We start from the raw sequence: 12,484 nt of genomic DNA on the forward strand, positions 1-12,484 counted from the left end.
AATATATTTGCTGAGGAACTTTTACACTATTTTTTTAGCTCGTAGAATTCATGCTGATTTTTCATAACTTTCTTAATATATTTAAGAATATATCTTTTTAATCTCTTTTATTTCATTAAATAGAGTAAATTTCGCCTCTCAAGATGAGTAAACACGGAGAAGAAAGTAGCCATCAAAAATTTTCGACACTTACACTTACAAATCCAACGAGATATATACGTTTTTTTATTCCTTTCCTTGTTCGAGAAAGTAGAATGCCGTTCTCAAATACCTTGATTATTGTCTAGAATCATCTGAGCAGTTAGGAACATAAAAGTATTTGCTTCGTTTCGCATGCTCAGCCACTTGAAGTAAGAAAGGAGGTGTATTTCTTCATGTTTTGAAGGTCGTCGACCGACCATTATATTATAATTATTCTTTACTATGATATATTCCGAAATGAGGATGAATTTTATTACGTTTTGTGTTACTATAAAGAAAGCATTTATTGTTCCATTTTTTTTATTTAGGGAATAACACTTAAAGGGAACGCACGTCACGTTGTCTCAACGCTAATCTTGTTATACCTGAGAGGGAAATTACGTATTTCAGTCTCATGGTGCAGTGAATGGGTGATTTTGATGTCAATTTTATTTATTTATTTATTTATCTCACCATAGCTAACTAAAATATCGTTATGTGTTTTGATTATTTCTATAACTTAATTATAAAAAGATAATTTCAATAACAATAATACTTAAAAAGAACGCATGGCACACTGCCTAATACAATATTGCAAATATTGTTATATCTATCAGGGAAATTACGAATGTTCTTCAATTCAACAATCATATTCAGTCACAGAAAATCTCAGAAATGAATTAAATGATTTTATTTATTTATTTTCTTAACGTAGCTGACTAAAATATTTTGATGTGTGTAAGTATTTATTTATGTAACTTAATTGTAACGAGATAATAGCAGTAAAACTTAATAATAATAACAAATTAATAGTAATTACAATAACAAATTAATAGTAATTACAATAACACTTGAACGGAACGCTCGTTACGTTGTTTCAATGCTAATATTGTTACATCTATTGGGAAAATTACGAATGTTCCACATTTAGTCCAAATGGACACATGGATCTCAGAAATAAATAAAGTGATTTTATTTTTTTTTTCAACGTAGTTAACTAAAATATTTTGATGCGTGGTCGATTATTTTTGTAGCTCCAATATAGCAAGATAATATAGCAATAAAACTTAATAGTATTAACAACTTAATAGTATTAACAATAACACTTAAAGGGAACTCATGCCACGTTGTTCAATTGTTATATCTATTGGGGAAATAACGAATTCTCCACAAATCAGCCAAGTGATCTCCAAGTCAGTAATTTTTTTCAGTCACGTTGATCTCAGAAATGAATGAAGCTATTTTTTTTAATGCAGCTAATTAAAATATTTTTAAAATGTGGTCGTATCATTTATGTATCTCAATTATACGAAGATAATAGCAATTAAACTTAACGATTAAATAGTAATAATAACTTAATAATAATAGCGATGTAATAACAAGGTCACTTAAGGGAACGCACGTCACGTTGTCTCAACGTTAATATTTATCTATTGGAGAAATTACGAATACTCCACAATTCAGCCCCAATGTTTCCAAATTCAGCTATTTTATTTAGTCACATGAACCTCAGAAATGAATGAAGCGATTTTATTTATTATTTTTTTAACATAGCTAACTAAAATATATCGATATGTGGTCACATTATTTATGTAACTAAATTATAACAGGAGTATAGCAATTAAACTTAATAGTAATAATAGCTTAATAGTATGAATAAGAAAAACACTAAAAAACACGCGTCATACTGTCTCAACCTTAATATTATTTAGTGTTAGATCTGTTGTGAAAATTAGGTGCGTGTTTCTATAACTTAAATTACTCAACTATAACAAGCATAAATATAGTAATTATGTAAATATGTATGTTCACTAATAACTCGCAAACGTCAGCATCGATTTGGATCGTGTTTTTTTCTACAGTTGGTAAATTTTTATAGGGTGGTTTATAACCAATCACCACTTTCCGGCTTTTGGTAGTTCGGGCACAGTATCGAAAATATAAACTTTTTTGAAAATACGAAAGCATTGCTATAGATTAAAACATTCACTGTCATGAAAACAGCATTCTTTGTGCTAGAATGAAATATGCAGGCTTACATAAGTTATTAAAAATTGAAGGAACGTTACATATTACCGGCAGTGGTGATGTCAAATACTTGCATATTCTCATTCGTCCAAAGGAATTTCAATTTCAGGCTTTTAAATTTATTAAATTCTAATACTGAAATATTTCAATACTGTTAAAAATAATAAAGTATTCACATCTTTTTTGATCGAGAATTTTAAATTCTCAAACTTTATGCTATTATCCTTTAAATAAAAGTATCATACACTTTTTGAAAAGAATTATAACTTAACGGTTATTGGTACTGTGAAGCTAAATGCGCCGATAAGTAGAACAACTCCGAATTCTGATTGACACAGGTCACCGGCTATTGATAATACACATGGCATCAAATACGACGATATCGTGAGTAATATATAAAGCGATAATTGTTAAAGATTATATTATTGTGAATGTTACTGTATGCTGTGTATGTTGAACAGAATATACTTCCTCAGAATCTCTCCTTCTCTGTTATTCTCTCTGAATTTCTTAGTGTTATTTTGCAGCAATAGGCTAAATTCAAGTTGTAACAGCAAAAGTGAGTAACCACTAACGTTTAGATGATGGAATGAGGTGGTGAATAGTGGGGAGACTGGAAGCCGGCCAATATCAGGTCCAGATTTGTAGAGAGTTCAATTTAACGCCCAGCTTCGTATAACTTATGGAATCGCTGGAAAGCAGTTCCAGTATACCGGATACATCGAGAGAAATCCTGGGCGAGGTCGTCCAAAAGCCATTACGGCCAGAGAACATCACCTTTTGTCCATTATAGCGAGGCGTATCAGAGGGGATACAGCTTCTCAGCTCTCTTATGACTTGTATGCAGCCACAGGAACCCGTGTATCAAAGGTGACTGCTTCCAAACGACCATGTGGCAGAGGGTTGTTTGCAAGAAGACCTGCTGTTTGCTTCTACGAATAGGAGAGTCCGTTCAGCATGATGCAGAGAGCATAGAGATTGGAGTATCGATCAATGGGCGACCGTTCTCTTCACTGATGAGTACCGGTTCAGCCTAAACACCGATTCTAGCCGCAAGTTCACATGGAGAGAACCAGGGACCCACTACCTACCCTCCAATGTCTACGGAATCGACCATTATGGCTGAGCAGGTTTAATAGTCTGAGCCAGGCATCATGTTGAATATCCGCACACCTCTCCATGTATTTGAAAGACGCTCTATGACTGGTGTGAGGTACAGGGATGAGGTCTTGTAGCCCTATATTCGTTTTTCAGGGGTGCAACCGGCCCTGAGTTCATTTCAATGGACGATAACGCGAGGTCACATGAAGCTCTTCTGACCAACGAATTTCTAGAGAATGAGGAAATTCACCGGATGGATTGGTCAGCCAGACCTCAACCCTACAGAGCATGTCTAGGACGCGCTGGGGAGGGCAATTGCAACTCACTGCCTTCCTCTGAGAACCATCCACGGAATGAAAACAGCGTTTCTGAACGAGTGGGACCAATTGCTACAGGAAATGATAAACTGCTTTATTTAAAGTATGAAATCACGCTGTAAGGCCAGTGTACCCCCTATTAAATTTTTTTTCTTTATTCTACAACCGCTGTTTCATACCTTCCAGTTCCAACGAGTGCTGCGCACCATCATGCGCGTGTATTACAATTGTTGAATGGTTATTTGTTTTGCATTGTATCAATGTATGTGCGCATCAAATTTCATTAAAATGGTCCAGTAGTTCTACAGATAATCGTCCAAGTCTGCAAATTCTCTCTCTTTCTCTCTCTTTATATATATATATATATATATATATATATATATATATATATATATATATATATTTACAGTTTTAGAATTAGTTTAAATTTTAGAAATTCAAAGTATTGAAAAGTTTTTAATTTTATTTATTTTGGAATTTACGTATAAAAATTCTAATTTTTTGAGTTTATAAAAGCAGACCCCAACATCCCATGTATATACCCAGACTAGATGACCATATTTAATATAAAATCTTAACATTTAAGTGTTCTTTTCAATTTACATCTGCACGCAGTTTAACATTAAAAAATACGTGCATATTTTACATATTATATCTTCTTTTTGGTTACACAGCATTTAGTTGCTGAACTTGAAAATAAAATAAATTTTCCAATATACCAGTACTTTCCCAATTAGTGGGCTTTTATATTCACTACGGTCACAGATCTGTAATAATTTTAAACACGGTGAATTCTCAATACAAAACATATTTTGACGCAACTATTTTTCTATTAGGAGGAATGAAAGTAATTGGAGGAACTTTCCCGATGTTTCCTCTTATACGTATGGTATGTGGTAACTCCATCGTGGTTGGTCCTTCTGGCAAAAGAATTCAGAGAATAATTTGATTCACTCACACAGTATGCGGATCTGAGCCAAAAAGTCTTCAAGTTTATTTCATTCATACCTGTTTTTGAACTGTCTCGAACTCTTTTTTTAAACCACTTTTAGATGTCACGTGGTTCTCCCAAACTCTTTTGTTTTAAATGATCTAAGGTACCTTTTTGAAAATAATTTAAGGTATCTTGTGTAGATAATAGTTTAAGGTATCTTGTATAGTTAACGTAAAACACAAAAGATTAAGTTTCTAGCATCAAAATAAATAAAAAGAAGTTTAAAGTTTACTGACCTCTTAATTATTTTATAAATTAATGCAGGTTTAAATAGCTTTTTAAAGTATTAGTTTTTTTTTAGTTAATGTGTGATAAACCGTATGCACTGTAAAAAATTCCCGATTGAATTGCGATAAAAAGTACCGGCACTCGGGGTTCCAGAACCTATTATTTAAAATCCATTTTTGCTGTAAAGTTTCAAGGAATAAAAATCTGATAAACCGCAATTTTTACGGTATACTGCGAAATCACTGCAATTAAATTAATATTACTGTTAAAATTGTGGTATAAAATTTTACGGTAAAATGGATTTCATGAATTTTCTAAACGTACTAGCGAATTTAGAAACGTACTAGCGATTTATGAAACGTACTAATATTAGATAATTGAGCGTTTTAAGTTGTGCAATTAAACATGAAATTTTCATTCGTTCTAAAAACTCTTGAGGAAATTTCGTTGAAGTATTTTTGTAGATTCTTATTGTTTTATTGTCATTGTTTTAAATCTTTGATATTATTGATCATGTTATTTCAGATATATCATATATTTGTGCTGTCACAATGTTCAATAATTCAATCTAGAACATTTTAAATTCGTTATGAGGTCATCAAGAATGAAGTATTGCTTTTGATTATTTTGTAATAAGCAAATTATTTTAAATTTATATTGGCAAAATGTTTAAACCCTAAACAGTTATGTTATATACTGTAGAGATTTCTAAAACATGGAATTATCTTCGCCGGAAGTATGTCAAATAATAGTGGAAAAAAAACTTATATTTAAGCAAATTTTGCAAAAATATTAATATTTGAAACTGTTATTCAAATCTCATAATTTGTTAAAAAATTCATCAATAAAAGAATAATAAACCAGACTATTTAACTCCACACATCAGTTAGTGATATGCCAGGTATCAGGATTTGTGCTGTGAATTTGCATAACTATCAAATCCAAGTTTGTCTGCAACCTCAATGCAACCAGACAGATTATTATTAATGTAAATATCAGCTTGTTGCAAAATTACATGTTGCAAAACTTGCAAACAAAAGATACTTAAAAATACAGAACTGTTTTAGGAAGTTTAAATTTAAGTTGAATTTTATACAATGATATTTTTTAAAAAAATGGAATAAATCCGTATACTGCTAACATTGCTATCAAGTGTCAGAAAGAAAAAAAAACTTATTTATTTTATTTATTTACTTATTTTTTGGGGGTTTCAACTCAATTCCACTTCTTAATTTTCATTAGAAGCAAGTTTTGAGATGTTTTAAAGAAAAGAGTCTCAACAATTGTCCTCCATTTATCTGTTTGCTTTTTGAAAATAAAAAGAGGACATAGATGAAAACTAATCTGCAGATGCTGTCATGATCTGCAGTGCTCATTGCTTTTCTGGAGAGGTTTTGCTACCGTGGTGGTTTGCGATAAAAATTCTTTTTTTTGTAAACCTATAGAATAAGAAAAAGTATGGAAAAGAAAATAAGAAAAATAAAGTAATGAGGAAAAAAAAAAAAGCAAACTCGTGGTGGCTAAGGGGACGCCGGGGACTGAAGAATACAAATCAGGGCAGAATACACTTCCAAACTTAATGCAGGGGTGATTTTGAACTTAAGTCATTTACTAAGATATCAGTATTCATATCAATGAAACAAGTGTCAAGAACATCAAAAGTTGATCTGCCACGAATAGAAAAAAAATTTGGCGTTATCGAATTTTAATTCATGCTCATATTATAGAATGTGCAGCAATAGATGATATATCTAACCCTTGATGATGTATAAATTTATCATACACTGTTAGTTTATTTTAAACCTATATTTAATTTTTAGAGCACTTCTAGTTTGTCCAATGTAATGGTAACATTGTCAAAGTACGTGATGAAAAACGACAGTGATTAAAAATACTAATTGAATCTTTAAAAAACTTGAATTTATCAGGTTTTCAAATGTCTTTTTAGAAGATCTGATAATTTGAGAAGAATAAAAAGATGCTTGCAAGCGATAGTGCAATAGGAGCTGCTATTGATAGTTCCAAAAAAATAGAAAACGTTAAATAGTGTAGGCTAAAAAATAATTTTTAATTTAACACTAGACAAATGGATGGGGCCAATTTGCCCCTTTTATTTTTAGTTGATTTGTAATTCATCAAATAACTTACTGAAATGGAAGTAGTTCTAACTTTGTATAATTTGATCCAATGTAAGTGCTTATTTAATTTTTCATGTGTTATCTCTTAGAAATATATTGATAGTACTTTGTGCTTAGAATGTGATGAGGACCAGAATGGCCCTTTACATAGTTTAGTAGGTATTCCATAATTTCAGGTAAGTTTGGGTATTACGTACGGTTTGGTAAGTAGGGGAGAGTGGGGTCAATTGCAACATTTTTTACTTAACTATTTTTAACTAACAAAAATTCCAATACATTATTAGTATTAATTGACAGACGAGTTAAGTAGACTATCCTCTACCAGGAAAAAAAAACCTTATTTTAAATGTTATTATATTAGTTATTAAAAATTTTTGGCAGTCGTGTACTTGTTACAATTGTCCTCACTTACGGGGTCAATTGTAACAGTTCATAAATTCAACTAAAACATAGTTAATTATACATATTATCATAGTTGTGATATATTTTTTTATTGATCAAAATAGTAGTGATATTTTAGGAGTAAAAATAATAATGAGCAGAGACCTAAAGGGTTAAACTTTTAACTTTAAGGGGTTAAGAATTTTAATTTATGCTGTGAAAGGTGACAAATAAAATAATGCACATGCAGCATAATATAAATGATATAGGAAACTATTGGTGGTTCTTAAAGAGTTAAGTAATGGTTTGTAAACATAAGATTATTTATTTTCAGCTGTTACAATCGTCCCTTTACTTATTGTTGCAATCGTCCCCAAGACGCCATTTCAGCTTCATTTGTTAAAAACAATGCTAGTTAATTAACAAAACTAATTTTTTTATTGAAATGTTAATTAAGGTGTCCACTTACATATTCGGTAAATAACTTTGATTTGTTTAAACAAAATTACTTTGTCACAATATAATATTCTAATACCAAAAAAAGTACTTACGTAGAGTGAAAATATCTTTTGTGATGTAACTCTTTCAAAAGTACATAAAAATGGTTGCCAGTAGGGGTGTACATGTAGATTTATTAAATACACCTTGTGCGCCACCTAGGAACCAAATCTAGAACCCAACACTCGAAATTTTTGCTCTGTTGCAATCGTACCCAGTTACAATTGACCCCACTCTCCCCTATAAGGTACCCCAGTTTCATTAAAAAAAAATACAAGTATTTCAACATATTTATAATTATTATTTATAAAGAAAAATCTCTATTATTTTAGAAACTATGTCAGTGAATTTAAAAATCAGTATTCTGTTAATCAACTATTTTCGTTAAAACCAAATTGAATAAAACACCTTAGAATTCTGATATTTAAGTATTTTATAGCTTTTTTATTAAATTAATTATTATAATTTTTTAAGCTTTTGGATATCTAGCAGATCTAGACACAATCTACAAAAGTGTTAAAAGATTTAACACTTTTTCTACATTTAACTATACGCCCCCACTTTTGAAATTAATTCGCACTTTTTTTATATGAAATTATATTGAAATAAATTTGATTTTATAATTTTGAAAAAACTATCATTAGCATGCTCTAACTCAGAGGTCGCCAAAGTGGTCTATATAGACCCCCAGGGGTCTATTTAACAAAAGCGGGGGTCGATTTGAGACAGGGGGGCGAATGGGGGTCGATCCGAATCGGAAAGGTCGGGAAAAAAAACAGTTCTCAATACGCAAATCACACATACCTAATTAAGTATGTAAAATTTGTGAATTTTTTTTTAATAATTGACTCAATATCAGTTTCTTTATGAAACATAAATTAATAAACGTATATTTATTGGGGTGAAACAAGTATTTACGTACCACCGCGCAGTGGCACGAACTCAGCGCAGTTTATAAGTCATATGTTTATGTGCGCTTGTCCAAATGTCACGTGTGACGAGCATTGACGTTACAAATGCAAATATCATACGCAGTTTCAGCTATCTTTGCAAACTGTGTTGAATATTTGCAGTGTCGTTATTAAAACTTTTATAGTTTTGGATAATTAGTTATTGTTTCGATAAAACCATTAGTTTAGTTTAGATATCAATTTTAATTATCAATGCACAAAGAGAAGGTAAGCATTAATAATATGGATTAGTACAGCCCGCGATGAAACTACAGCCCACTCTGTATTTTTTTACAAAAATTACAAAATTGACCAATTTTGACGAAAATTAAAATTGACCAATTTTGAACCCAATATAGCGAACCTTGAAAAAAAAAACACCAGGCACACCCATCTCATTGATCAAGAAGCATTAAATCTTTAGTTACTTTACTTATTATATCTACTGATGCATAATTACTTATAATTTAATAATAAGGTATTTAAATTTCAATATTAATGTATTTTTCATAAAACTATTGTTACACAATGTACTATTACTTTAATAAATGTTTAAAATCATAAAATAAATGTTCAAACACAGTATCTAATAGAGTTTTATTTTAATTAACAGAAAATTACTTTTGTGGGGGTCGATAGAGATTTCGAAAAATCATATAGGGGTCGATGATCAAAAAAGTTTGGCGATCCTTGCTCTAACTATATCCTTTTCATTGCATATAAAAAATTTTATAAAATATTTGCAATTCTGATAACTGAGCCTTTTGCTAATGCAATTTGCTACTTCAACTGAAATACACATATATTTTACCTTACGTCAGTAACATAAATCTAAACATATGCATTTGACTCATTTCGGTAACATAAATTTATGTCTAAGTGTTAAATTGAATTATATTGAGCTTAATTCGATTTCATAATTTTGAGAAAAACAATCAGTACTAGGTTCCAATCATATAATCATATCCTTTTCAGTGTATATATATATATTTTTACAGATATTTGCAATTCTGTGAGCTGAGCTTTTAGCCAATGCGATTTGTTATTTTAACTTAAGTGCATATACATTTCATCTTATATCAGTAACATAAATTTAAATAAACATAATTTGACTTATTTCGGTAACATACATTTATTAATAAGTGTTATATTCAATTACATTGCAGTAAATTCGATTTCGTAATTTTGGAAAATGAACTAATAAGTAGTATGCTATAATCATAATCTTTTCAGTTCATGTAAGCATTTTCACAAATGTGTGTAATTCTGCGAACTTAACTTATAGCAAATGCGATTTATTATTTGTACTAATAAATATATATGTTTCCCCTTATCTTAGTAACGTAATTTTAAACATACACAATTTGACTCATTTCAGTAACATAAATTTCTGTCTAAGTGTTATTGCTTCAAAGGAATGGGCTTACTTTGTTTTACTTCTTTCCTTCCCTTTAAGTGCTTACCTAAGGAACTTCCGAAGAAGTCTTAAATGTAAAGGAAAGTTGTTTTTTAAAAGATTTAGCAGTAAAACCTCAGCAGGATACAGATTAAAAGTTTCTTAAAGATTTTGTTAGAAATAAAACTATGGGGTTTTCACATCTTAGGAAGGAAATTTTTTTCTCCTTTTCAAAAAAAAAAAAAAATAAATAAATAAAAGTATAGCTTAAACCAAAGAGGGAAAAAAATCTTAACAAGATCATTATTTCAAAACACTTCATGCAATAAAAATTTCGAAATGTTTTCACAAGCAAAATTAGTGTGTCATAAAAATAATCGAAATAGATTGAAATAGGTAATAATTGCACATTTTTTCAGTTAACTACGAAGATTTTAATATTGTTGTATTGCTTATCTTCCTAAAGACTTGATGCACGCGGTGTTTGTTTTTGGATAGGCGAACGTGCAATTATATAAGATGTCAGTTGCCTTGCAATTTTTTACAGTTAAATTGTATTCATTATTCTAACTGTTTTTGTTGACACAGTTTTATATAAAATTTATTATAAAAGAAAATGCTTATTTATTTTACAAATGCCAGTCTATTGGCTATCGCGCCATTAGACTACGAACTCTCTAATACTTTTTGACAGTACATAACATGTCCCTCAAAGCAGGCCATTCGTTAAGATGAACTTTCAGTCATGTTTTGTCCAGTATCATGTTTATGCTCATGTTTATGTTATCAGTATCATGTTTTATCTAGTAAATTACGTTGAGGTGAGTCAACCATGTATGAAAATGAAGCTTCAGGGAGAGTGGCATAAGCTGTAGCAGATGTAGCGCTACCCAGGGGTGAACCAGCGAGTAGACCTGCTGCATTACACCCCTGTAATAAAGCATAAAAGAAAGTGTAAATTATTTGTGATTTAATTATTATTAAGACGATATCTTAATACATTCATCTGATAAATATTGAGTAATAAGATACTTTATAATGTAATAAAGGTACGCAACTTATAGTTTTAAACTCAATTTAAACTCAAATTTAATGGCTCTCAGTTACTCACTAGCAGAGTTGGCCAAAAATGTAATCGATTACATTTTTTTATTACAGTAATCAATTACTTGTAATCATGATTACAATTCTCAAAAATTTTGATTACAGCTGTAATCATGATTACAATATTGATTACAGTAATCAATTACTTGTAATCGTGATTACAAAGTTTGATTACAGCTGTAATCATGATTACATAGTCGATTACAGTAATCAATTACTTGTAATCATGATTACAACTTTCAAAAAATTTTGATTACAGCTGTAATCATGATTACAATTTTGATGATAGTAATCAATTACTTGTAATCATGATTCCAAGTAATTGCGATTACAAGTAATCACAACAAAAACGATTACGAGTAATTATGATTACAAGTAATCAAAATATATGATTACATGTAATCATGATTACATGTAATTTGATTACATGTAATTATGATTACATGTAATCTAATTACACGATTACAAGACTATTGTATTCTTATAAATGATTATATTTTACAGTAGATAGTAGAATGTATTTTATAATGATACATTTTGCACGTATTAACATGTACTGCATTTCGTTCGTATTTGTATACGTACAAATGAATGTAACTAAAATGCATGTACATATGATTTTATCTAGTGCTTATGTTCAGACATTTTAGTTTCACACACATGTACATACACTTATATTGTTGGTATAAAATATATGTACGTATGTATATAGATAATAATTACGTATGTATGTGCAAACAATGTAGACATGTACATTTATACGCAATGAATATATACATTTCATGCAAATATTTGTGTATGTAAAATGTATATCTATGTTCATGTACGCATGTATATACAAGTACTTGTGTTTGTACGAACATACATACATTGTCTGTACAATGTATATCCCATGCATGCATGTGCAATTTATTTATGAACAGTATAATATATGTATGCATGTACAATATAGGTATATCTGGAGGATGTACAATACATGTATGTATACAAGTACATGATATGCATGTCCAGTGTATTTATCTACATATACATAATATGTTCATGCTCAATGTATGTATCCAAATATGCATAATACATTTGTGTATTATTGTACGTACATTATGCGTTTTTATATTTTACATATATTCATACATACATTCGACATGCATAACGTACATACATACACACAT

Source organism: Parasteatoda tepidariorum, chromosome 10 (assembly GCF_982258835.1).
Source record: "Parasteatoda tepidariorum strain Cologne lab strain chromosome 10, Ptep-v5.0, whole genome shotgun sequence".
In the NCBI taxonomy this organism is placed as follows: domain Eukaryota; kingdom Metazoa; phylum Arthropoda; class Arachnida; order Araneae; family Theridiidae; genus Parasteatoda; species Parasteatoda tepidariorum.